The sequence below is a fragment of the Mus caroli genome, chromosome 15, assembly GCF_900094665.2.
Source record: "Mus caroli chromosome 15, CAROLI_EIJ_v1.1, whole genome shotgun sequence".
Taxonomy (NCBI): domain Eukaryota; kingdom Metazoa; phylum Chordata; class Mammalia; order Rodentia; family Muridae; genus Mus; species Mus caroli.
Window position 1 is genome coordinate 47844896 of NC_034584.1, and position 27907 is coordinate 47872802.

The 27907-nt window shown below is 40.4% G+C and overlaps 1 protein-coding gene and 1 non-coding gene across 5 annotated transcripts in view; both read right to left on the bottom strand.

The window, feature by feature from the left end:
• Positions 1-27907, bottom strand: part of Samd12 (sterile alpha motif domain containing 12) — a 439438-nt gene that overhangs the window by 144351 nt on the left and 267180 nt on the right. The gene's annotated exons all lie outside the window — the stretch shown is intronic.
• Positions 10828-10959, bottom strand: LOC115029474. The gene has a single exon (XR_003835049.1). It is a non-coding gene; the product is annotated as a small nucleolar RNA SNORA17 (small nucleolar RNA).

Here is a 27907-nt window from a genome sequence, read left to right on the forward strand (position 1 = left end):
GTGTGTGTGTGTGTGTGTGTGTGTGTGTGAGAGAGAGAGAGAGAGAGAGAGAGAGAGAGAGAGAGAGAGAGAGAGAGAGAGCATGTGTGTGCGCACTTGGATAGCTGAGTGACTGGTTTTATTTCAGAATTCCAATATGGTGAAAATACTAAGGGGGAAAGAGAACGATTTCAAATGTGTTTGGGGATGCTTATTGCTGATGAACTTAAAGGTGTCTACATCTGAATCTGCATAGGTACTTGAGTGCTATCACCCTCCTGTCTTCCTTGCTCTGGCTCCGTGGCTAAGGAACTCTTACTTTCCAGCATCTTTGGGTCTATCTTGAGTATCTTGCAGTTTAATTCTGCAGGACCTGTGTAGGTTTCCCTGGCTCAACAGATAATTTATGGAAATGGGGTACAAAATGACCTATAAATCACTCTCCATAAAAGTCAGCAAGATGCCTCATCTCATGCTGAAATGGTTATTGTGGTTAAATGTTCCATTCTTTGGGGGTGGAGAGATGCCTTCTACACAATGCCACTTAGCAGCAGGAAACAAAATCTTAGATATAATTAGTCTAATCTAGCCAGTTTTGTGTCACATTTACAGTGAAGCAAATCAAAGAAGAAAACAACCAGAAAACCGCTATTTTGGTCCCTTCCAGAAAATGACGGTGTACTGGCCTATGAACATACACATGACTGATCCCGGGAGATGTATTGCTAGTCCAGAGATCTGCTGAGGCAGGTTGCCTCAAAGAAGGAAATTACGCAGGGAATTCATGAATAGATTGCCCAGAATTTTAAACTGAGTTAGGATTTTTTTTTTCTGGAGCATGGTCTTTTGATTTTATTTCATTTTGTTTTATTTTTTACTTACTCACTTTACATCCAACTCACTGACCCCTTCCCAGTTAGTCCCTCCCACAATCTTACTCTTCCACAGCACTATGCATCACTGAATGAAGTCAGGACAGGAATTCAAATAGAGGGAGAACCTGGAGGCAGAAGCTGATACAGTGGCCATGGAAGGGTGCTTCTTACTGGCATGGTCAGCCTGCTTTGTTATTGATCTCGGGATCACCAGCCCAGGGATGTCTCCACCCACACATGGGTTTGGCATTCCCTCAGGATTATAAAAATGCCTTACAGGCTTTCCTATAAACTGGATCTTGTGGAGACATTTTCTTATCTGAGGTTCCCTTCTTTCAGTCAACTTCAGCTTTTTTTCAAATTATTGTAAATCTAGCCAGAACGACAGTGAATTAATGAGGACCTACAGTAAGTTTGTCCTATCTAGGCCCCTAAAGGTCTTGAGCAGTCTTCAGCATTCCTGGGACCAGCCTTTCCCTGAGAGGGGAGCAGACTAGGCTCATGGACGAGATATGCTAAAGAGAGTGGTGGAGCTCAAAGTAACCTCTGAGAGCACCTACAGGTCTCCAGCTCCCAAAGTTGCAAATGCAAGGGGTATCTTTTAAGCTTTGTCTGATGTATCAAAATACATTGAGTCTTTGATACATAGACTGAATGGAGACATAGCTCCCTCCATTTATAACTTTTTATATTGATTATATATAACCTAATATTATATATGATATATAGTGTATATAATATACAATATATATTATATATAATATAATATATGCATATATGTAACAATTAGTCAAATTACAATGTAACAGAAAATTAATATACACTGAACACTCTTAATAAGATTTTTGTATGATGACAGCGTATTATGTTCTCTTCATCTCTGGAACAGACAAGGTGATGGACATAGCTATGTTTCCTTTCTTTTCGGGGGGGGGTTCTACAGAAACTCACTCTTACCTTTAGGATAAAAGTAAGAACATTCCTGTTCCTGCTTTTCAGCACCCTGTGGTGTGTTGCTCACCATCCCGGCCTCTGTCTGCTTCCTCAGCACATCTTTCTGCTATTGTTCTCGGTTAACTGAGTTAACTGAGTTATTGCCACACTCTAATCTTTTCCTGTCACCTGAGCTCTCTTGGGAGCGCACTTTGATGTGTTGTGAGAAATAAAGTTAAAGAATTTTTGAAAAACAAAGATCCAAAAAAACCAAAAAAACAAATTAGTAGCCAGAGTCACATGAGTGCATAGGAGAAAACTGTAGTCCTTGTTCTAATATGGATACATGGTCTAAGGCCACCATGGGAATTGATCAGGGACAGTGAATGGCTACACTTAGCAAGAATGCTGAGGTTTATGTAAAAAAAAATCTTATTATAAAATGTCATACAAAAGAAGTTATTAAAATAATGCTATAAATATAACTTAATTACTAGAATAAATTAAAACCTTTAAGGGTACAATTGCTAAAATATCATTATTCAGATTAATATTACTATTAAAAATTAAAATAAACCAACCAACCAAAGAGTACAGAGTACCCATGGCTCCAGCTGGATATGTAGCAGAGGACTGTCTTATCTGGTATCACTGGGAGGGGAATCCCTTGGTCCTGTGGAGGCTTGATGACCCAAGATAGGGGAATACTAGGCTGCTGAGGCAGGAGTAGGTAGGTGGTGGGGAAGCACCCTCATAGAGGCAGGGGGAGGGAGGCTTGTGGAGAAAAAACTGGAAAGGGGATAACATTTGAAATGTAAATAAATAAAATAATCAATAAAAATTACACTAAACCAAATTTCCATATAGCCACTGAATGTAGAAGTAGAACTATAAACTGTGAGACTGAAGGCCGAGAGTGTCACTCTTCGGCCCTTTCCCCATCCCAACTGCCACAACCACTGTGCTATACTTTCATTACCATTTACCTGCTCAAACATACATTAATCATCTATGTACGCATCTCTATCTGATTAAGGCTAATCAAAATGTTGCCAGTTAGTGAAATTCATGTTGACCATATTGATTGTCTTGCACACATGCACCTTCTCATTTAACTCTCTGTTTACATTTGTCCACATTGTTGGATATGGCAAATTGGGATCTGTGTACACTATACACATATATCACATTTCATGTAACCAGAACCACACACAGAAACTGGATATATTTCCAGTTCTAGACAGTTACTGCCTTTTCTGTGAATCTAGTCTGGAATCTAGAACAATGTGCTGTCCTCTTGCATGGATGAAAGTTAACATGGTTCAACCATGCAAGATTCCTCCCTCACCCTTTCCCTTCCCCCCCACTCCCTCCTCTTGCCCTTCCCCCTCTTCCCTCTCCCCTGTCCCTCTCCTTTCTGCCTCTGCCTCTACCTCTCCCCCACCCCCACCCCCCTGCTCTGTGTGTATTGTGTTGTGTTGTTGGGGATAAAATCAAGGGCTTGTGCATGCTAAATCTGTGCTCTGCTACTGACTTATATTGATATTTTTGAGATAATATCTTGATATGCAGTTCAGGTTTGTCTCAATTTCTGTATCCTCCTGCCTTAGTATCAAAGTTTCTATAGTTTTGCCACACTAAGCTCACTGGGAATAGTCCTCTAACAGAAATGTCACCAATGAGAAATTCTTTAAAGAATGGAACAAATATTCTCAGCTCCAGGCCTCAAATACGTACATTCCAATACTTGGGGAATAAAGTCGCATGTAAGACTAGATACAGCCACATTGGGTACTCACAGTAGTAAGCACGTGAAGTGTACGTGAGATATGGGGAGATTGGTCTTTGGGCCAAGACCCATCTTTCTTCACAGATGTACTATTTAGGAAAATGCTCAGGCAAAATTCCACAGCAAGGGATTCATGAACTTGGCCCCTTGCCATTCTCCCAAGGCTACCAATTAGCAAAAACTTTTTATGTCAATGTCAACCACAAAGACCACAACTTAAGAGTTCCAGGGAATTCAGGAAGTCACCTTGGGCATTACTGAAATGTGAGTTACCCAACAGACTGCAACATGGGCTAGAATAGTTTCTCAGGAAAAAAAAAAAGGATATACATACATACATGTCAAAAAAGAGGAGAATATACTTGGAAAAACATTTAGCACAAGGCTAGAGTGTACCTTCTTTGTATTCCAAAAATCTTTGCTCCAAACACAAATATTCAGAAAGATAAGTAATGAGGCCATATATCAAAATAAAAGGGATCTTATTAAAAGAACAACAACAACAACAACAACCAGGCAAGTAATTCCATTGCTGACTCAAAAACCTCATACAGCCTAGAAAGCAGAAAACCAGCCCTGAATTAAATGTATTACAACAGTGAGGCAAGACAACACTTCCTATGTCTGTGATCACCAAACTAAGAAGTGGGTGGGAGATATACAGACATGTACATGGTTAGGGGCAACACAGGATAATGATTATGTAATGGGTGTGCAACCAAAAATAAAATAGAAACCTGAAATTCCTCTTCATTCCTATGAGTGGGGATGAGCATGAAATCATTCATTAAAACTAGAAGTGACCATCGTCTCTTCGGGGCTGAGATTAACATGTGCTGTGGTGATTTAACATCTTTCATCGATTTGACTCATTTCCCGGAAGAGGATGCACAGCCGCCCTCCATTTTTGTATTCATAACACCAAAGTAGTCCTTCTGCTCTTCCCTGGTTTTCTCAGCATGATGGCTGCACAGGTAGGATGGTGCTTTGGTATGATGGCGTGTGTGTGTGTGTGTGTGTGTGTGTGTGTGTGTGTGTGTGCATGCATACATGCACATGCATGTACAGAGGTTGTAAAGTCTTCAAATATCTAGGTCCCCTGCCACAAGGTCTATCTCTGTAAGGCCATAAGAACTTACTGGTAATGTTTCAATATTTTAGCCCCTCGTACTTTTATCTATTCTTTATTCTCATAATTATTATCATCACAACATGACTCTTCAGCCACGGCAAACAAGTCAGTTCTTGAATCTTACTGCCATCCCTGGAATGCATTGCTGGTTGAGGCTCAGTTACAAAACTTCAGTTTCTCAGCTCTTAATCCTGCCCTTTATAAAGGAAGTCAGGGGTCTCTTGTAATTCCCTTGGAACACCCTCTATGCCTTTATATACCTCATGTGTTAGTGTGACTCTTTTGTATTCTGTCTCCAAGAAGGAGAACAGAGGCATTTTGTTCTAAGAGAGTATGTGGTATTTGCCTTCTAGTATTAGTTAGGGGCCTGAAAAGCAAAAGGAAACGTAACTACAAAGCATAGCCTCTCAGATAGTTACTGTATGGAGTGCTCCCCTGAGCTGATTAACATTCGCTTGGCCCCCTCTTTCTGTGCTAATCACTTGTTTCTTAGAGAGAGAGAGTATAAGAGGCAGTTTGTCCCCAGAGCTTCTGAGTTTCAGAGTCACTGTGTCTCTGAGTACAGTTGAAATTTTTGATGTGACAAGACAAATTGGCAAAGGTGCAATGGAAGTTGGCCATGCTCTCTCATTGAAGATCCATGGATCTTGTGTTTCTTTTCATCTGCACACAAGAATTCCCACAACTCCCTGTATAGGCAATGACACTAAACTCATACACCTTTATGTTTTGTGGTTCCCAAGAGTATCACTTCTGAAAGAGAGTGTACACACATAAATGCCTTGTGTTGACACTGAATATTCCCATGCTGAAAAATCATTTCACACATTATGTTTTAGAAGATGAACGATATTATAGGCCAAGAGGATGATTCTATTTTTTTAGGAAAGTTCAAAGAAGTGAATGTTGAAGAGAGTGGGGCTTGATTTATAATGAAGAAAGCACTTATCACCAGGACTTGAAGAGACACTAAAGTATCACCAGTTCTGTGTTTCATCTTTCCCCTGCCTTTTATCTGACTACTGGTGTTGCCTTGCATCATACTGTAGGTTTGAACCTAACAGCCCAGCCCATGTACCATGCCTATGAAGTTATGACGGGTGTGTGTTTATGGTATATGTTCAAATTGTAAGTGCTTGCTTTGCAAATCAATAACTCCCCCTTTCAGATGTAGCCCAGGCAACTAAGGAATGCTAAGAGTGAGAGAAATCATTTTCTCAGTGGAAGAGTACACCAACTGTTTATTCAACACCAAATGGGCATATGTACAAGAAACATTATGCAGACTGACCAGTTTATAGGTTATATAGCAGGTTATGATACACACACACACACACACACACACACCACATACACACAGCCATGAATTTAGAAGACAGCAAGGAGTATATCTGACAGTTTGAAGGGAGGGAAGGGAAGAAGAAATGATGTAATTATATCATAACCTCAAAAAATAAAGAGGTAGCCCAAACATTATATCTTCTCCAAGGCTCTGTCTATCCCATCATGTCACCCACAGAGAGAATCACAGCACAAACTGCCAGAACTTATGCCATATAACAACTGATCCTTCAAAATATCTCCCTTCATGTTTTATTCAACAAATAGTTGCTGAATATCAGCTCTGCATGTGAGTAATCTGAGGACACAGTCCGCATTTGTCATCCTTCACCTTAGACCTCAGTGCTAACCTCAGCAGAGGCTACACATCCTTTATGTTTTGGTTGCTTTAAAAAAAAAAAACAACCAAAAAAACGCAAGATAGCTCCCAGCTTTTTGATAGCCAGGAAGGACTAAACTTATTTATAGCAGAGTATGAGAACCTTGAGTAGCTTTTTCAGCTCACAGAGCCCTTTTCAAGTCCCCAAGTCTTTAAGGCATATTTCATAGCAAAGTCTTGGGTCAGAAGTGTCCTCACTATGGTAAAGGTACAGTCACTAATAACCAAGAGGCCTTTCATAGACATCGGCACAGCAAACAACTCTTGTCTCAAAGTGCCTTACTTTCTGTGCAAAGCTACTGGGGTACATCTGGTACCCACAAAACCAGGCTTCTGCTCCCTGTCATCTGTATGCAGGGATCTATGTAGGTCTCTGTCAACAACATGTCTCCCAGCTTCCTTAGTAATGACAAATGAAAGGAATCATCTTTCCTTATCATTCAGGGGATTGGCTACAAAGCTTTTTGGTCCTGTGCCCCAGTGATGTCAAATGGTATCTGGCATAAGCAGTAACTACTAACTCCCACAGTCTAGAGTGACACACTAAACGTTTTCTCCTTTTATCTTGCTATTCTGATGGCAAGCCAGCTTCCCTTTGAAGTGTCTGCCAATTTTCTTTTTCCAGTTACACCATGCTGTCTACTACCTCAGGAAATGACCACACTTTGGACTCTCTACCTACACACTAATGCTGAAGAACTCTTGTACTGCAATAGGTGGATGTCAGCTAACAGAGGAACAGAGAAATGACATCTTTCAAGGGTCTTTTCTGTTTTCTCTTTACTCCATGAAATAACCCCATGCCAGTAAGAAGCGTGTTGCTTATTCCAATACTCCAAAGCAGTTGGATAAGATTTAGCCAGAGCTGTAGATTACTAAATGTTCCATGGTCAGAGTGACAGCATAGATACTAGAACCAGCTCTGATCAGCTCTGAACTCATAACAAAAAACTCCCTTCTGGAAGGTAATTAAACATCAAGCCGGGTTATCAAAGAAAGCCAAACAGTCTCTTTTGCTCGAAGAGTTATAAGCAGGCATATCACTATTCTATGGATAGGTGGCAGTTGGTTTAACCTGAAGTCAGGAGCATAAAGCATATGACCCTTCTAATATTTTTGGGGGGGGTCTATGATATTATCATAGAATCTTTTTTTCCTGAACTGAAGGAGAAAGAAGGGCCCATGCTTCAAGGATTCTATCCATGCTAACTCCTGTTGAAATATTTGGCACTGCTGATTAGGGGAGAAGACTGTGGAACTAGGCAGATCTCTCTTGGAACCAGTAGTAATCTATGTCATGCAGCATCCCTGCTTCTGTGCACCTCTCTGTTGTATGTGCTTTGTATCCCAAGGCATTGATTGATGCAGATGTCTTGGAAACAGGCATGTCTCTTTTTAACTGTATTTATCTTTGCAGTCACTTCCAACTTTAATTCACTTAACACAGCACCTCTCGTAAGGACAAGAATTGAGGGCCATGAAATTCTAGAGTTTTTAAGTGTACTAAAATAAGATAGCCCATGACACAGGAATATATTTATAACAGCCAAGAGCAACGGCAGTTAACCCACAGGTCAAAGAAAGACAGCAAAACTTCAAAGGACAGAAAGGAAAATTAATAATCAAGTTATATTTTTGTTTAATGTTGTTCTTCTATTTTTTTTTGTTTGTTTTAAAGGCAGCATCTCATTCTAGCCCAGGATGGCCTCTGATTTGTTATAGTCCTCCTACTGTAGTCTGTCACATGCTGTGGATGTGAGACTTCATGCTGGTGTCTTTCATGTTGTTTCTCTGAAAGTGGATCTCTTTTTCCAGTATCAGAAGACAGTGCTCAAACTTGTAATGGATCACACTGACAGCTTTTGGCTAACTTTAAAAACTTTTGATATTTATAATTTTGTGTAACTACTGACATAATAAATTTGGTTCTTTTGGAGTCTAATGTTGACTGCCATGAACTACTCTTTGAAGGAGAAACTATGTTTTAATAAAGATTGTCTTTTCTTTTTTAGATGCTAATACTGATAAACTTTCAAGCTTCCAGCAGGAGAGAAATTTTGATGTTTTCCCAAGGAGTCTCTACGTGCAAGAACTCAGAGTATGGTGAACAAAGGCAGCAAACAGACTGCTGGTTAAGTATTCCATCAGATTCTACTTTTCAATCAGAGTGACTTCTACCCCCAGAGCTCAATCTATTTGAGCTGTAGCAGAGTCCACTACTTGACCAGGCAAGAGTAGCACCCTTGTGCAACAATGCTCAGACACAGTTCCCTTGCTGTATTCAACACAGAAAGAAATCTTTCCCACAGGATTTTAGTCAACACTGCATGTTGATTCATATAAAAATATTGACATGGATATATACTTTTGTTAGAATAAAGGTGACATGGATATATACTTTTGTTAGAATAATGGAAAGACCCAGAAGCCATTCACCTATGAGATTAAACAAAGGTATCATTATCCCTTTGTCTAACTTAAAAGTTCTGAAGTATAAAGAACGGGGGCAAAGATGTACAAATTTGAAACCTGCTTTTATTTTTGTATTGGTTCTTTGTGAATTTCATGGCATGCACCCAATCACACTCTCCTCTCCCTCCCCTTGTACCCAACCTGCACCCATGCAACTCCCCCAGAACAGAAAAAAAAAAAACTTGTGGAAGCTGTAGTGTGTCCTAGTGTGTCCCACTATATACCTTCACACTTAATCCATACTTCTTTTCATGCAAATGTTCATTGCAATGAGTCATTGGTCTGGTTGAGACCTCTGGCTTCCACTACATAACAGTACTGGAACCTCATGGGGTCTCATCTCAGATATCTTATGTCATGGAGACCCTGTTGCTTTGAATCTGTAGGACCAGCCCCATTACATGCTCCAGCAGTTCATCTATGATTTTGGGGTAGATGTTTGGTTGGGTCAAATCAAATACCCACATCTGGTCCTGAGAGGCATCTAAGCTGGTCACCACACCAGCTTTCCTGCACACACACCATCAGAACCAGCTCTCCTGCCCTGCTCTGGCTGGCCCATCCACTGATGCAGTCAGAAAGGGGCAGAGCCAGCTCTCCCACTCTCATGCCCTCAGGGCTGGCTCATCCACAAGCCCTAGCAACCCTGATAGGTTCTACCCTGATGCCCAGTTGAAGTGCAGGACTCATTCTCCCCAGTGCTGAAGCAAGTGAAGGACATGGCCAGTTCTCCCACTCACATCACCCCAGGGCCAGGTCTCTCTCCTGCCACAGCTGGGAAGGAAATGGGATATCGCTCCATTGTCTGCAACACCACATAGCAGACAAGAAGCAGGAATAGCTCTCTCATGCTCACACATTTGTGGTCAGCTCATCAGTAACCCCCACATCCAGGGCAAGCTCTATCATGCTGCCCAAGTGAGGTGCAGATTCCCCTCTTCCAAGTGTTGCAGCAGGTGAGGGGCAGGGCCAGCTCTCCTGCTCTGATGACCTTGGGTCCAGCTTTCCTGCCTGCCATAAGTGGCAGGGGTGGGACAGAGAGGGGGTAGGCATTCTCCTTTGTCCATGTCACTGCATGGGACCTAAATATCACGGATGGCTCTCCCATGTGCATAATTTCAGGCCATCTTACCTAAAACTCCTGCAGTGAGTGCCAGCTCTATGGTGCTTTTTGGATGATTTGCAGAGCATTCTCCTAATTACTACAGTTAGCTAGGAGCAGGGTCAGCTCTCCTACTCTCAGGACTCCAGGGCAAGCTCTCCCTTGATGCCCAGGTGAAGGGTGGAGCCAGTTCTGCACAGCACTCAGATAGCAACATTTCCTCAGCGGCAGCCCACCCCAGTGATGTCTGCTTGGCCTTGGGTGGTACAGAACCCTGGTGCTGCTACATGTCCATGGCCTCAGAAGTGGCCTCCTGTGGCAGCACAGGCCAGGAACCCACCATGGTCCCAGGTGACATCATTGAGTACTTACATCAGGCTGATCCTCACTACCCTCGAGTTCTGCCTCACTTCATTGTGCCTACATGGCTCTCTTTCTCTTTCTCTTTCATTTCTCCGTCATGGACTTGCTCCTCTTACTGGCACCCAGGACCTCTGAGTGTCTGGGGTCATCTCAGGAGTGGTCTCAGGAACACTATGCCCCAATTGTTCATCATGGTACTGGGCAGGGTTATTGCAGGCATGGTCTCTCCCTTCCCCCACCCCAGGCCAGTGTGGAACAGGACAGATGGTCATCTCAGGCTAGTTCCTTCATCAGACCTCATGGTCCTGGACTGGCAGTTACCTTGGGCTTATTCTACAGCTGGGCTGTCCATGTGGCCCCATGCAGGGGTCTTAGGCTGGGTCCCCACCCTTGGAGCCGGTCCGGGTCTGGGTGTCAATGCAGGACTGGTGATAGTCTCAGGCTAGATTCTGTTTCTCAGTTAGCATTTGGCTACTAATCATTCAGATGTCCACAGGTCAGAACACTGAGCTTAGACATAGCCTCCCTCTTCTCTGACACCTACTGACACACATGTCACACAGCAGCCATGCCTGCAAGGTCTCTCAGGGCAGGGAAATATATTTGTTAAAGAAAAAGAGCTACTTCTTTTAAGAACATGGATGAAGATGGTTGCTTAAAAAATCCGGGTTTTCTACACTTTGCTCTTGTTCAATTAATTATTTTAGCTATACATATTTATGGACTATTTTGTAATAATTCAACATATGTTTACAGTTTCTAATAAAGAAATCCAGGTAGGAAACATTTCCAACTCCTTAAATATTTGAAAAAGAAAAATCTGACAGACATGTACGTGCACATATTCATGGAATATGCTATAATCTTTAATTCATGTGAGTGAAAGATCCTGATTAAACCAAGGTTATTAGCATTTCTATTTCCTAATCATGGTATATCTGAGCTCCTTTCTTATGGATCTCCGTACACGATAGAGTGGGTGTCTCTGAATTATAGTCACTGCATTGAGCTGTAGAATACCAGCTTACCAGATTAATCTGCTCTTGCTCCTAAGTCAGCTTGGCTGCCCATTATCAAGCATTTCTTTATCAAGTATCTCCGCTTCATGCCTAGCTCTCAGGGGTCACAATTATACATTCAGGTTGATTTAAATTATCTCACCTCTCTTTTTACAAACCTAAGCAACGGCCCAGTGTCTATCTCAAACCTTTTCCGCAGCTTGGGGAGCTGTGCTCACACAGTGGCCCCACTCGGCTGTTTCCGTAGCCAGGGCAGGCACAGTTTGATGGAATGGCGTGCCACTGGTTTTGCTCTTGCTTTTTCTGATAGGTCCCTGAGGGTGATTCCGAGTCATTGGACTCGGGTCCTTGCAGCCCTGGTGGGGGACATTTCTCCCTATTGCCTTCCCAGATAGTCCCCATAGAGAGGCCATCTCTGCAGGATAAATGGAAAGCCCCCACTCCCTTTCTAGGCTTCTCCGAGGTACATTTTCACATATCTTATTTCATTTGGGTGTTGGTATGAATAGCAGCTAGACATAGATGAAATGGTGTTTCCCAATAAAAGAATGAACTAGCCAGGAGGCATGACCAGTATTTAATTTGCTGCTTGTGTTCAATAGACTGTGAGCTCCTCAAGGGTAGGGATCATATCTCATTTGTCTTTGTAACTGCAGTGACTAACACATACTCATTTGTTCATTCATTAATTCAACAAATATTTACCGAGGGCTGGAGGAGACAAGAAAAGTACAGGGTGCAGCAAAGACTTAGATATTTCATTTGTCCCATGGGCAGGAGCACCACGGAATAGGTTTCTAATACATTGGAAGAAACATGAATACACACTTATAAATACATAGTACAAAAGCTGAGTTCGCATACTCATAAAGCCATCAATGGCAAAGGTGAATAGGACCTGCTTCTATAGATAAGGAAACCAGTTCTCACAGCTGAGCAGTCCAGGGCCTGGCGCTCTCTTGATCCTAAGCAAGGTGGCCTATTGAAGATAATGCACTCGCTGGAGAAGCTGCCCTTGCTTTCACTTATGTCTCGGGCCCTCATTACTTATTCTTAATCACATGCAGGTATCTCTCAACGATCACAGGGGACTGGTTTTCAGGACTCCTCATGGATACCAAAATCCACAGATGTCAAAGTATCTCATTAAAAATTGGTATACTATTTGCATATAAGCTGCATACATCTGTCCATGTCTTTAAAACTATCTTTAGTTTTCTCATAATACCCAGTGTATGTAGATATTATGCAAATCGTGGTTGTTCGGTTCTGTTTAGGAATACAGAAAAAAGTCTGTACATGTTTAGCAAATGTACAGTGGTTTTTCTGAATACTTTCAATTGGCAGTTAGTTAAATTTATAGATGCTGTGCAGTGGTAGCTATGTGACTTTAGCTAGATAGTTATTTACATATTTAATATTTAATTACCAAAGAATTATATAATTCAATGGTCTCTATATAGCTGCTTTTATAGAACCATGGAAACAAACTTCATTAGGAGTAAACAAAACTGGGCCTAAAATAAGTTTCAGAAGAGAGGAATCTAGAAACAGTCTCTTGTTGCAGTTCTTGAGTCTATATTCATAGCTCAAAGCATTTATTTAGCTTTGCTTATGCACTTATGGGTTAGGTATTTGGTGAAGGGCTAGGTTGGATGGTTCATCTGAAGATCTACTTCATTTATGTGTCTGGAGGTTAGTGCTCCTTGACTTTTCTGTCTTTCCTCACATGGTGCCTCTCTCTAGGACCTTATAGCAATATAATAATCTCAAACTCACTGCAAATGTTCAAAAGAGTTAGAAGCTTAGCATTTGTGTTATTTCTGGGCTTAGTCCCAGACACTAGATCACTTATCACACCCATCATATATTACAAATTATATCAGTCAGTAAGCATTCCCAGATGCTAGGAGGTTTTCAGACCCTACCTCTCAATGGGAGGAATATTAGAAAATTGGCATTCAACTATGATGTGCTGTAGTCAATTAAGACAAGCAGCTTACATATACCAACTTCTGCACTATGATTCATGTGATAACAGTTATGTTATCATACTGTGCCATAAATTGGGTGGCTTATGTAGTAAACATCATTTTCTTGTATTTTAGAAGTTCAAAGTCCAAGATTGGGGTTTCCATCTGGGTTCTGGTTAGGACTCTCTTTGGAACTACAGGCAATACTGTAGAACACAGTAGAAAGAGTACAAAGAACCTCTTTGGGTCCCTGCTACATGGCATTAATCTTATTTATCCTGAGAATTAGGGCCAGTCTCAGGGTGTTATTAATGATATCAATTAGTGAAGATACTGACATACAGCATATAAATAGTGCAACTCTGAAAATATTTAAACTTTAAGACAAAGAGTAGAAATTCATAATTTCAAAAGTTAAAATCTTCTAAACTTTATACCTTGGCAACTAATACAGGACAATTGTGTGCTGGTATCTAATTTATCCTGGAAGCACAAACCCAAACTCCTACAAAAGTGCTGGAAGAAAATACTTATGTATATTTGAGAATATTTTGCCCTTCACTGAAAATGAAGATCTAAAGAGTGTTTCATCATGTTTGACAAGAAACTTTTATTGATAATATACCAACAGTACACAAGGAGGCTTCTGCCGTAACACTATCATGACCGACAAGGGGAAAACAATGTCTCTTATTTTAAAAATTTCTTTCTCCCATGCATATTCTGGTCAAATCACAGCTAGATGAGAAATGTAATGGTTTTCATTTCCTGTTGAATTTGACAGAGACCTAGGAATATAAGATGATGATGGACACATAGACTTAACACCTCAGTGGAAAGAAAAGCCCAGGCCATAAACTAAATAAGAAATCATGGATATGAATATCCTCAAACCTACAGTAGTAGTTGTTCTCAAACTCAAGAGACAGAACTACTTCTCAACTCAGGAGAACTAAGAAATAGTTTAAAACTCTATAATTTGGGTTGATATGATAGATAAGTTTAAAGTAGGTGGTTCATGAAATAGTGTTCATACTCTACTACATGGGAAGTATTTGTTTGGGTCAACATTCTATAGATCCATGTTACAGGCTTGTTCTCTTAGAATGTGGTTGACCCTTTGGGAGGTAGGGAATAGGTAAATATATAATGGGTTGGGCTCTTGGTCACTGGCAGTATGCACCCAGAGGGGATCCTGGCTCAATTCTCTTTCTGTGCTTTTTGGCTTGTGATATGACCAGTTGTTTTGATGTACTGATCCGATGATGCCGTCATCATTACAGAATAGCCATTGGCTCATCTGATCTTTGATTTGAACCTCTCATGTAAGCTTAATAGCCCATTTCTTTTTATAGATTAGCTACTTCAGGTATTTTATCATGATTAGCCCAAAGCAGGACAATAAAAACATGCTTTTCAGAAAGAGAGTCAAATTGAGCACAGACAGTGAGTACGCTGCCTGCCTTTCTAAACAAGTATTGATTAGGGTTATAATAGAATCAAGAGAAGTCCGTGTATGGTAGACTCCATTTCCCTGACTTAGCATGGAAAGGTGCTAAGTGCAGAAATGAACTTTCTACTCCCAATACTGCATGAAGTAGCTAAGTGAGGTTATACACACACTCATTTTCTCTGTTAAAATCTGTTTACTCTTCTGTATGATAAGGAGGGTTGACTTGAGACTCAACAAGGGCTAGAGAAATTCCTTGCATCTTGTGTCAGAGTCAGACACACTCATTACTCAGAGCATAAAATTTCCCACTAAATCATGGTCTCACAATCTTCAGCAACTTAGCTACTTACAACAGAAGGTAGTCAGCAAATGGATCACTTGCTGGCCACTTTTCTCGCTGCCTATGCAGTTGTATTATGAAAATGGTTATAAAATGTACTTCTGGAGAAGGGGAAAGAGTTTCAGGGCAGGAGGTGTCCAGAAATAGCAACATGGACTCAAAAGGGTAAGAGTGTCAAACTGTCTCTAGCCAGTCCCAGGCGTGTCCTGGTTACCATGGTGATAGACACCATGTGTAATTGCCTCTAGGGGATTTGGCAGGAGGAACAGGACTGGGATTAGAATGAGCAATATTGTGGGTGTGCACCTGCATGAACTCTGGAAGGCCTCTTTAAATTTTATGATAAGCACTTCTACTGATTCATCTAAGACCCAGCCTTAAAAAGTATTAGGACAATGGAACAGCCAAGACTGCTGTGAATGTATTTCTTCACTGGAGACTCCTTGGCTGTCTAAGTGTGGTTTGTGTAGGAGCGGAAATGTGGACAGAATAAGCTAGTCTTTGACTTACTAAGGAACATTTGCTATAAAGGACAACAGCTCTAGATCTTCTTTGATTAGTTATGCAACTTTGGTCAACTTGAGGTCTCTGCTTTTTAATCTGTAAGTAGGAATAAGAAACTCTTTGAGGGATGTTGTAAAGTTGGGAACGTACATGTATCTGCCACCTGACACACAGGACAGTAAGTGGCCATGACAAGGAAATTCCTTCTTTCTGAACACTATTTTCTATCTATGACTGCTAGGAAATGAAGGAAACATTGAACATAAACATTAAAGCCCCAAATGGGTGTGAAAATCCATGTCCCTGTGCAGAGGAAGCCTGGCGAGTCTTTACTGCATTGTTGACTTTGTGACTCACAGATCCATTATTCCATCTCATCCCATCCTGCTTAGCTTGGACATTATGGGAGAAGGCTGAAAGTACATTACTGGGATCTCCCAGTGTTGCCAAAGTTCCTGGAAAATGGAATCATAAACACTGGATGACTTAGGTGAGAACTATGGCTACTATTTACTGGTGTGACTAGGCTATGCATGGCCTAGTGTTGGGTATTTTATTAGCACTGTCAGAGGCAGTCTTAACCCCAAGAGAGTTAGTTGTTACTAGTCTCACCTTATAGGTGAGGCCAAGGTTACTAGACTGTAGAAAGGGAAAACATTTTGGACTTTTATGTGACTTGTTAATCTTTATTTACTGCAGGTCACTCAGCACTTTTCCTCTCCTCAGGGAATTTCATAAGAACAAATGAATAATCAGTTTACTAATATGAGATCCAAAATAACATAACATCATGTTTCACAGTCAAATATGACAGTAAAGTCTTTGGGACTACCTACCGGCTTTGTTTTGTTCTTTCTTGTATCACTGTTGTTAAGGACAATGACTGAGCTTTAGTATTTCATTCATTATGTGTTAGGTATATAATTAAATCAAGTGTTAAGTTTCCAGGCATATCCACAGAGATATTTGGTGAAAATCCAAAGATCAGGAACATGTCAAGGATATGATGGAACAGAAGCTAGAACAAAACCTGGGTTTAAATGGAAAGGTCAAAGAAAACAAAGTAGAAGTAGTAGAAGAAGAAGAAGAAGAAGAAGAAGAAGAAGAAGAAGAAGAAGAAGAAGAAGAAGAAGAAGAACCAAACAACCATAGGAGGCAAGAGGCAGCCTGTGCATCAGTAATGAGACACCGAAGATTATCTGCCCAACCAGTTAGCTAGGCAAGGTGTCAAAGCGTGTGGTTCAAGACCCATTATCAGGAAATTGGTAAACAGGGGTCCTAAAAACTAGGTAAATGGAAAACAGAGTTGGCTGGTCTAGACATTCAATAAGGAGTCAAAAGAAGAAACCTAGCTCACAGGAGGCAAAACATTTCAGCAAGGGTAGAGGATATGCAAGTAAAACTCTTGGCATTAGAGAACTACAAAAAAGGAAGACAAGTCCACCAAGAAAAATGTGGATGGGAAGTACCAAGAAAGGTGCTTGGAGCAGCACATGCTGGGACTAATTACCATCTCTGCTTGTTTTTTTCATGCACCACAGCAGTCTATTTACTCTCAGGAGGCCCTGATACAGCTGTATATGCTATCAAATGAACTCAAGGAAATCCTACTTACTGAAGCAGTTATGAGACTCAAAGAGGCATGTAGTCTCTTCAGTGAAATTTCCTGATTATATATACACGAATGGGTTACAAATATATTATTTTAATACATTTTATACAATTAATTATGTATATATAAAATTAGGTGCTTTCAATTTGGAATAAAGAGTTAAGTCTAAGGATGGAAGGATGTAAAGATTCTTATACTTTGAGGATGTTAGTTCTGTCTTTCTCCTTTCCATCCCACTGTTCCTACAGGACAATAAAGTTACTACAGTTGGTTTTGGTTGCTAGTAAATGAACTAACATCTTTGACAAAATGATCAGAGCAGCGGTGTACAGTGGCGTCTGATTCTACCCAAAGGACCAAACAGAGGTAAACATTGTTTCACACAGTAAAATAGTATAAAATCTCAAAGTTGCATGAGATTCTCAAAGGCACTGGTGAGGAGGACTTCTTGGATGTGACAAGCCCCTGAGGAACACCCAAAGACTTGATAATTTCCGAGGTTGATTCACAGGTTTCTGCAAAGTTTTAAACTCATAGATAAGACTTATTCCAACAAGACAAAACAAAATCAAATCAGAAAGTAGAAAAACACATGGTGTGGCATCTGGACTAGATGAGGCGCCAGTCTTCAAGAGTCTTTTGCCAGGAGAATCAAGCAGAATGATTCCAATAGTGATTTGTGATAATGCAAAAGAAATGTCTTCTAGACATGTTCATTAGAAACCGAATAGCCAAAGACTGTGTTTGGGGCTAGTCTTACTGTCTACTTGGGATGATCCAACATTCAGCCTCCTGGAAGGAAAGCAGGAATTTAGCATGGGAGACATTTCGTGTCTAAGCTGTTTTAGCATCATGAGCACTTGGCTAGAGAGTCATGGGACCTCTCCTGCAACCCAAGTTCCCAGATACCAGAGAGGACTAGCCTGGCAAACCAATCAACCAACCAAGCACCACCCACCCACCCATCCAACCAACCAATCATCCAATCAACCAACCAAAAACAGTCTATGGAAGTATCCTAGTCTGTACTGGTAGCTTTTCTTGCTTGGTATTCTAATAGAAAATAGTGGGGGATAGGTGAGAAAACCCTGGATGGTATTTCCACTTTTAAGGGCATTAATATACAATAGAATACTGAAGGCTTGGAGAAATTCAGGAGCATAACAGACTATTAGTTTTCAATCAATCAATATTTTACCAACCTCTTTTCCCATGGTCATTTAGTTAAAAAAAAAAAAAAAAAAAAAAAAAAAAACAAAAAAAAAAAAAAAAAAAAAAAAAAAAAAAAACAACAACCGAAAACAAAACAAAACAAAAAAAACAAAACAACACCTTACTGCAGTCTTTGACAAATCCCAGGCATGATATGCACTTCTATTACTTCTATGTCCTTAGCCTTTGCCTTTCATTAAACATGCTAATAATAACAGCCAGAACATTTAGGTAGCTCTCCCTGTGTGTAAAGGGTTTTTTATATAACTCATTGACTCAAACAAAAGGTTGGTGTGGGCAACTTGTAAGTAAGGCTAAGCAGCAGAGCAAGGAAGTCAAGAGAGCAGGTCCTGTCTTTGCATGGCTGACTTCCTCCTTTTCTGCCTCTGCCAGTCAGCAGATATATGACAAGATTTTTTTTAACTCTGATGTGCCTCCGTTTCTCTACCTGTAAAAAAATAAGAACAGTATGCATAGTACTGGTTACAAATATACTTAGTCATTTTTAAAAAGTGAATAGAAAGGACTAGGGAGATGGCTCAGTGGATAAAGCCCTTGAGATTAAAATATGATAGTGGTGATTGGATCCCTAGCACCTACATCAACCCAGGTGTTTGTGCTAGCCTTCTCCCCATGGGAGAAGAAGAGCCTGACCATCCCTTAAACAATCTGGCTAGATAAGCCTAGCTGAATCAGTGAGCTCTGGGCTAGGTAAGAGATAGTGCCTCAAAAAATGATTGACATCTTCCTCTGGCCTTCACACACACACACACACACACACACACACACACACACACACACATATACAATGTACTACACTGTGCATTTCATTCTTTTTAGCTTAAGTCAAGTGTACATGATGCATTATTCCATGCCATCAATCACGGGAAAGTATACAAAACAAGCCATTATGACTTCAGAGACTATGGATGGGCTGGTCAGAGGAGGGTGGCCCTGAGGAATGCCAGATAGAATTGGCAGCAAGTCTAAGGAAGATCGGGCACCCAAAGCCAGTAAAAACCAGGGACCAACTCCAGGATGTAAACAGGCTGTCACAGGCCAAGAGGCACCATTAATTTCCTGGGCATCTAGGCCTGAGGCCAAGAACAGAAGTGATCTGCTTTAGACTGTAAACAGAGCAAGACTCTAAACAGCCTTCATTCAGTTAAACCTGGAAATTTTATCCATATGCTTGAAGAAAGGCACCTCACAAGAAAATCCCCTATGAATCAAGTCGCACACAGATTTACATGGTAGAGAAAAGAACAAGGAAAGATGCCAAATTGAAAAACGACAAGCTGCCACCAGGAAAAAGTCAATTTTTAATATGCATTGGTACTTTGGCTTTATACCTTCTCAGGCTAAATCTAGCTGAAGAATATGCTAGAAAACTGAACAATTCTTCATTAAGATATATGAAGAGCCAGCAGTGTCATCTTGGAAGAGAAGGACAATGGTCTGTTTTGTAGTGTGTGCTATTGGGGAGTGTGTGAAAATCAGGAGAGAGGCTTTGGGGCACAGGGCATGATAAAAGCTGCTGGAATAAAGCGTTTCAAAAGGGCTTGGCAGAGAACATAGTTTGCTGTCTCTTGATACAACCCTAGAATTTTCATGGATTTAACCATTGTTAGGTATTTCCTTACAACCATTTTCCTAGGTTCCATTTGTCTTGTGGAATTAGAATCTAGAACATTCCACATATTGTCATAATGCTTGCCTTTGCATTTGTAGTTAATAGTGCACCAAAAGTATTGTGCACAACACACACTTAGCAACTGTGATAGTAGGAGAAGGGCCTTTCTTCAGAATTCTTCTTTAAGTGGCCAATGCTTGTTCCATATCTAGCAGCATTGGATATGTAAGTACCTATCCTGTGTCCTTTACATATATAGCATTTTGTAGCAATAGCCCTTACTGTTGAAGGGCCCTTGGGTTTTTTTTTTTCCTGAGTATGCTTTCAGGACTTCAACATATATCAACTTTTCCACCATAGAGTCACTATAAGGTAGTGACTATTTGTTCTGTATTTTCCAGGCATGTGGAAAGGAAACTTCCCAAGGTTGCTCAGTGAGGAAACTTTCTGGATAGCATTTGAAATTTGAAATGTATATAAAGAAAATATCTAATAAAAAAAGAAAAGGAAAAAAAAGAGGCAACTGAGTCTCAGGATAAATTAGAACTGTGAACTGGAAAATCAGAAAGATCTTCTGATCTTTCAGTTGAAAGAGCCTCTTCTCCAGCTGTTTTATTTATGATATCTACCATGTGATACTGTGGCTGTCATACCTTACCCTTTCACCTGTATATGACATTGCTAACGTGTGTAGGGGAATGCTCCTTTTTCTATCCTTCAGAGATCCAACAGAACAGGCTGAGGAAGCCAAGCCAGACAACACAGCTCAAATACCACATTAGTGAAGACAAAGGTTATGTGGCTAGAGAGAACTAAAGTTATGGTCTTCTTTATCTAATACATTTCTTACTGTGTGACTTTGACTATTTTATTTCAGACTCTTGGATCTCTCATTTCTTGTCTATTAAAAGGGAATTACAGAAGAAGCCACTTCACAATATATGATGTGAAAAGAAAACGATTTAAAAGTCTGAAGTGCATATATTCAAGTGCCTACCACAGAGCCTAATTAAGATCAAGGTGCACTTAAAGACTGGTTTGACAACCATAACAGCAGGATTTACTTCACCTACTTGACAAATGTATACAATGTGCACAAACACATATTTCTTTATTTGAGGATTCAATATGGTAAGCCCTAGCCAGAAATGCTAATCATTATTTTGGCTACTTCAAAACAGATCTTCTCGGATGTCAGTCTCATTAAATATGAGAAGGTTGGTGTTTGGCCACTGGAGGTAGATGACTAGCAGGAGTGGTACTCAAATTAGTTGTATTGACATCAATGTGAATTCCAGTATTCTGGAATTGGGATAGGAATGGCCAGGACATATTTGGAAGTAGAAAATTAGGAAACTAAAAGAACACAGGAAAGGGTTCTTTTGGGTCTAGCTATACCTATGAAATGTTGAAGAGAGTGGAAACTATTAGCTTCTCTGTGAATGAAAGGAGAAGCAAGAAATCAAGTTGGAAGAATTAAGGCAGAAAGCTCTTGCCTACCAGAAATGAGGGGTCGGGTATAATTCCTAGTACTGAAAAAACAAATAAATGTTAAACAAACAAATAAACAAATAAAAGTAAGAAGGAAGTAGCCAGAGGACAAACCATCAGAAAGAAAGACATCAGATGGTTGGTCATTGCTATTGTAATACTGAGATGGACAGACCCTGGTGCCTCTTGCTCTTAGGGACATGTTATACTACTAAACAGCACCCCTTGGCTTCTTCAGATTCTTTCTGATTTTCCAGTTCACAGTTCTAATTTATCCCGAGACTCAGTTGCCTTTTTTCTTTTCTTTCCTTTCCTTTCCTTTCCTTTCCTTTCCTTTCCTTTCCTTTCCTTTCCTTTCCTTTCCTTTCCTTTCCTTTCTTTATATACATTATTTTCTTTATATACATTTCAAATTTCAAATGCTATCCCAAAAGTTCTCTATACCCTCCCCCCGCCCTGCTCCCCTACCTACCCACTCCCGCTTCTTGGCCCTGGCATTCCCCTGTACTGGGGCATATAAAGTTTGCAATACCAAGAGGCCTCTCTTCCCAGTGATGGCCAACTAGGCCATCTTCTGCTACATATGCAGCTAGAGACACGAGCTCTGGGGGAGGGGAGTTACTGGCTAGTTCATATTGTTGTTCTACCTATAGGGTTGCAGACCCCTTCAGCTCCTTGAGTGCTTTCTCTAGCTTCTCCATCGCGGGTCCTGTGTTCCATCTTATGATGACTGTGAGCATCTACTTCTGTATTTGCCAGGCACTGGCAAATAGCCTCATATGAGACAGTTATACCAGGGTCCCTTCATCAAAATCTTGCTGGCATATGCAATAGTGTCTGGGTTTGGTGGCTGATTATGGGATGGATCCCCAGGTGGGGTAGTCTCTGGATAGTCCATCCTTTCGTCTTAGCTCTAAACTTTGTCTCTGTAACTCCTTTCATGGGTATTTTGTTGTTTCCTATTCTAAGGAGGAACGAAGTATCCAACTATTGGTCTTCCCTCTTGTTGATTTTCTTGTTTTGCACATTGTAACTTGGGTGTTCTATGTTTCTGGGCTAATATCCACTTACCAGTGAGTGCATATCTAATGTCTTCTTTTGTGATTGGGTTACCTCACTAAGGATGATATCCTCCAGATACATCCATTTGTCCAAGAATTTCATAAATTCATTGTTTTTAATAGCTGAGTAGTACTCCATTGTATAAATGTACCACATTTTCTGTATCCATTCTTCTGTTGAGGGACATCTGGGTTCTTTCCAGCTTCTGGCTATTATAAATAAGGTTACTATGAACATAATGGAGCATGTGTTTTTATTACCAGTTGGAACTTCTTCTGGGTATATGCCCAGGAGAGGAATTGCTGGATCTTCTGGTAGTATTATGTTCAATTTTCTGAGGAACCTCCAGACTGACTTCCAGGTTGAGTTGTCTCTTTATTCCTAAAACTTGTCCAAGAACTCCTCTCGATATGTGCTGACACAACCCCGCAGTGCCTCTTTGCCTTGCTGAGTTGATTTCTATTCTTTGCAACCACAAGAATCCTAACTCACCCAGTGGAAAACTCTGATTACAATTAGGCTTATCAACAATAATCCTTATGTGTGTTTAACACTCTGCACATTTATAAACTGCTTATTATTATTAATATCTACGACAAGCAAGTACTACAGTAATGTTGCTGAAGCAGCCATCCAAGAGCTAATAATTGGGGAACAGCTGGAGGTTAAAAAGCAAGTCAGGGAGAGTGAATGGATTTACTGAAATGATAACTAATATGAAAAGCCATCACATCACTGGAGTTAATTCCATTTACAAGAGCCCATCAGGGTTGGATGACTGTAGATCAGTAAGACAGTAGGGGGAAATTTTCTTCTATTAGGAAAGAATAAAACAATGAAACAGATGGATTGCTGTTTTTAATATTAGGATTACAGGAACACAAAACACTGGCTATGCTTACATGGCTCAGGAAAAAAAAAAAAGGGCTACCGCCTACATGGTTCCTAAGAAATATGCTTCATTCCTACAGATGCCAATAAAGCATTAGGCAACTGTCAATTTAGTAATGGAAGTGCCGCTGAAGATTCATATTTAACAGGAACCAAATATACTAGACAATGGAAAAAGAGGGTTGGTGGGGATCTAAATTAACCAACCATGATTGAGGAAATAATTGAAGCAGTAAAATAATCAATAGGAAGTCAGGCCATTCTCCAGGACCTGAGAGTTTCTCGGTGGAATATTTTTTTTAAAAGACCATTTTTATTGACTCATCCTGTTTTGATGGCACTAAGTCATCAAGCTCCAGGCACCTAGTCACTACCCAATGGGTCCTCAATGAAACTGAGGCTACGTAAAGAGCTAGCAAGTGACCAATGGACAGGAACTTAGTACACGCCTCCTAGGTCATGTAGCGCCTCAGACAGAACAATAACAGGAACACTGTTACAGGTTCTATACAACAAGAGTTGTATTGTTTAAGAAAATCTGAAAACACAGGAATTAAAAGCATCATCTTTAGGGCTGGGGAGATGGCTCAGTCAGTAGAGTGTTTGGTATGTAGTCATGACGATCTGAGGTTGGCTCTCCAGCATCCATGTGGGGATGCGGAAGGATGGCAAGATGTTAATGGTAGGCAGAAGGCCCTCACATACCTCAACCTCCAGGCACCTAGAACACCAGGCTCCTAGAGCTCCAGGCTCCTCAACCCCAGAACTATGAGAAATTATGTTTTAAAATTGGATTTTTTATATTTACACTTCAAAACTTATCACCTTTCCAGCCCCCCCCCCCCCCCCCCGCCCCGCTCCACCAGAAAACCCCTATCCCATCCCACCTCTCCCTGATTCTATGGGGGTGTTCCAACACCCACCAACCCACTCCCACCTCCCTGCCCTCGAATTCCCCTACACTGGGGCATTGAACCTTCATAGGACCAAGGGCCTCTCTACTCCCACTGATACCTGACAGGGTTATTCTTTGCTACATATGCAGTTTGGAGCCATCGGTCTCTCCATGTGTACTCCTTGCTTGGTGGTTTAGTCCCTGGGAGTTCTGGAGGTGGGTCTGGTTGGTTGATATTGTTGTTCTTCCTATGGGGTTGCAAACACCTTCAGCTCCTTCAGTCCTTTCTCTAACTCCTCCATTGGGGACCCCATGCTCAGTCCAATGGTTGGCTGCTAGCATCCGCCTCTGTATTTGTCAGGCACTGGCAGAGCCTGTCAGGAGATAGCTATATCAGGCTCCTTTCAGCATGCACTTCTTGCCATCCTCAATATTGTTTGGGTTTGGTGACTGAATATGGGATGGATTCCCCAGGTGAGGCAGTCTCTGGATGGCATTTAATTCAGTCTCTGCTCCACATTTTGTCTCTATATTTCCTCCTGTGAGTATTTTGTTTCCCCTTCTAAGAAGAACCGAAGCACCCACACTTTGGTCTTCATTCTTGAGATTCATGAGGTCTGTGAATTGTATCTTGGGTATTCCAAGCTTATGGGCTAATATCCACTTATCACTGAGTGAATACCATGTGTGTTCTTTTGTGATTGTGTTACCTCACTCAGGATGACATTTTCTAGTTCCATCCATTTGCCTACAAAGTTCATGAAGTCATTGTTTTTAATAGCTGAGTAGTACTCCATTGTGTAAATGTACCACGTTTTCTGTATCCATTCCTCTGTTAAAGGATATCTGGATTCTTTCCAGGTGCTGGCTATTATAAATAAAGCTGCTATGAACAGAGTAGACCATGTGTTTGCTACCTGGTTTAGGATACTTTTCTTTTTTTTTTGGTAGCATAAATTATCTCCATGCTTCTCCACTGCCTCCCACCAAACATACACATTATTTTCATTCTTTATACCTATTCCTTCTATTCTTCTATTCACTGTCTGGCTCTGTGCCAGAGGAGGCACATCCCTGGACTATCTTTGCCCTCCAGCCTCTGGAGATCTCTGGCCAGAGAAAATGCACTGGTTGTAGCCTATTTAACTGCTGTCTTTCTAGAATATTCCTATTCCTTCGAACATTGGACCTGCCCTCAGAGGCTTCAATTCTTTCCAAACTCAGTCTAACATTGTCCATCTCTTCTGTTTCAACTTTCTTCTGTTACTAGTCTCCCAGATGTGTCGGGAACTCAGGTGAGTTTCTTTAATTTACTCAAGAATTGACTCTGAATTCTCTTTAGATTCTCATATTATTGCTACTGAAAATTACAAAGGATAGCTTGCATAGTACAGGCTATAACTCTGTGGAGTTATTTATTTATAAAACTATAAAAATTCAATAATACTCCATAATCCCACTGCAAATAATGAGATGATTAATGTAGGTACAATACTTATATAAATCTTGTGAAATAGAATAGGAAATATTTTAATTTTTTTCTCAAAATTTTTTAAATTTATTTTTTCAAAAACAATTTTATTAGATATTTTCTTCATTTACATTTCAAATGCTATCCTGAAAGTACCATACCCTCCCCCCACCCTTAAATATTTTTAAAAGTTTCTCATTTCCCTCGATTTCTGCCCTATGTATTTTACCTTTATTTGCTTAATTTTTTTTATTTTTGAAACTATAATTGAACCATTTCTCACTTCTTTTCCTCTCTTTAGTATGTCCACTGTAGCTCCTTGCTCTCTATAAAATTTATGGGCTCCTTCTTTTTCAATTGTTATTCTTAAGTAACACACACACACACACACACACACACACACACAGAGAGAGAGAGAGAGAGAGAGAGAGAGAGAGAGAGAGAGAGAGGGAGAGGGAGAGGGAGAGGGAGAGAGAGAGAGAGAGAGAGGAAAGAGAGAGGAGAGAGCCCTAACATATAAATATAATTTGTTTAGTCTGTATAATGTTACTTGGTTGTACACTCTCTCAGTGTTGACCAGTTGGCATTGGATAACCATCTGCTGCCTTCTGTCTTCTTCATAGATAACATGTTTCCCTGTTTCTTAGCCTTTGTTTAAGTTTTTGCATTATACAGACTTGTCCTTAAGCTTCTCATTTCTAAACTCAGTAGGCTGAAGCCCTACTACACTCCTGAAATCATAAAGACCACATCCATCTCTCTTGAGAAATGGAGCTGTGCTCTGTAGTACAGTTGTTAGTCACATGTGATTAAGTGATTAAGTGTAAGTTCACTAATATTACAGATTTCATTCCTTAGTTTTATTTATAGCTCCATTTTCAACCATGACATATAGCTGATGGCTACTGCACTAACCACTATACATCTAGAACATTCCCACCAATTCAGGAAGTCCTATTGGACTGAGACATTCTAGTATAGAATGTATATGTATGGGTTAAGTCAGAATTAATATCTCAATTTTAATCTTGTTCTACAGTCATATCACATTTGCAGAAACAAGATACAGCAATAACAACAATAATAAAAAAAAGCCTATGTTCTTCATTAAGACCCAAATAGTGGGGTGCATAAAGGTCATTCTTAATAAAAATACTAGCTGAGTCTAGTAAGCATGAATAACTATCAGTAGATCATTAGATCACAAACAACCATGAGATGACTCTAACAAAGGTACAGACTTGGACAGTTTGTAGATAACGGTGGTGGAAATTCGTCTTGTCTAGAATAACATGTGGAAGAAAGTTCTGTGTCATGAAAAAAATGTTCTCATGTAATCAGAACTTATCCCAATTACTGTAAGTTATCTGTCAATAAGCTCCAGTCTGGTGAAAGGAAAACTACAAGAAAGACCCCAATGCGCTGGTATATACAAAAACATCTCTGTCAGTCTGTGGCTTCACTCACAAACAATGAAAAGTTGTCATTAGATATTGGGATACCTTCGACTGTGATTCTTGTTGACAAAGAAACTGGCCTGTGTCTGAAGCAATTTACTGGATGTGATGAAGTTATACATCCTGTACTATGTCCACTCAACTCAGCTTGTGTCAGCTGTGAACTGTAACAGAATTCCAGCACTTGACTGTACTATAATAGACTTGTAAACGGTGTATCTTTGCAGTAATCTCCAGAATGAACAGATTCTTAGAGGTAGATCCACCTGCTACAGACCGTTTAATTAGATATGGGCATAATCACTTTGCAAAAATATCCCTTTTAATCCTCATAGATACTCTATGAACAGGGATTTTTTTGGTTCTCATTTTGCTGCAGATAAAACTCACTTTTAAAAAAATTAGGTATTTATTTCATTTACATTTCCAATGCTATCCCAAAAGTCCCCCCACCTGCTCCCTCACCCACTCCCCCACCCACCCACTCCCACTTCTTGGCCATCTTCTGATACATATGCAGCTAGAGACA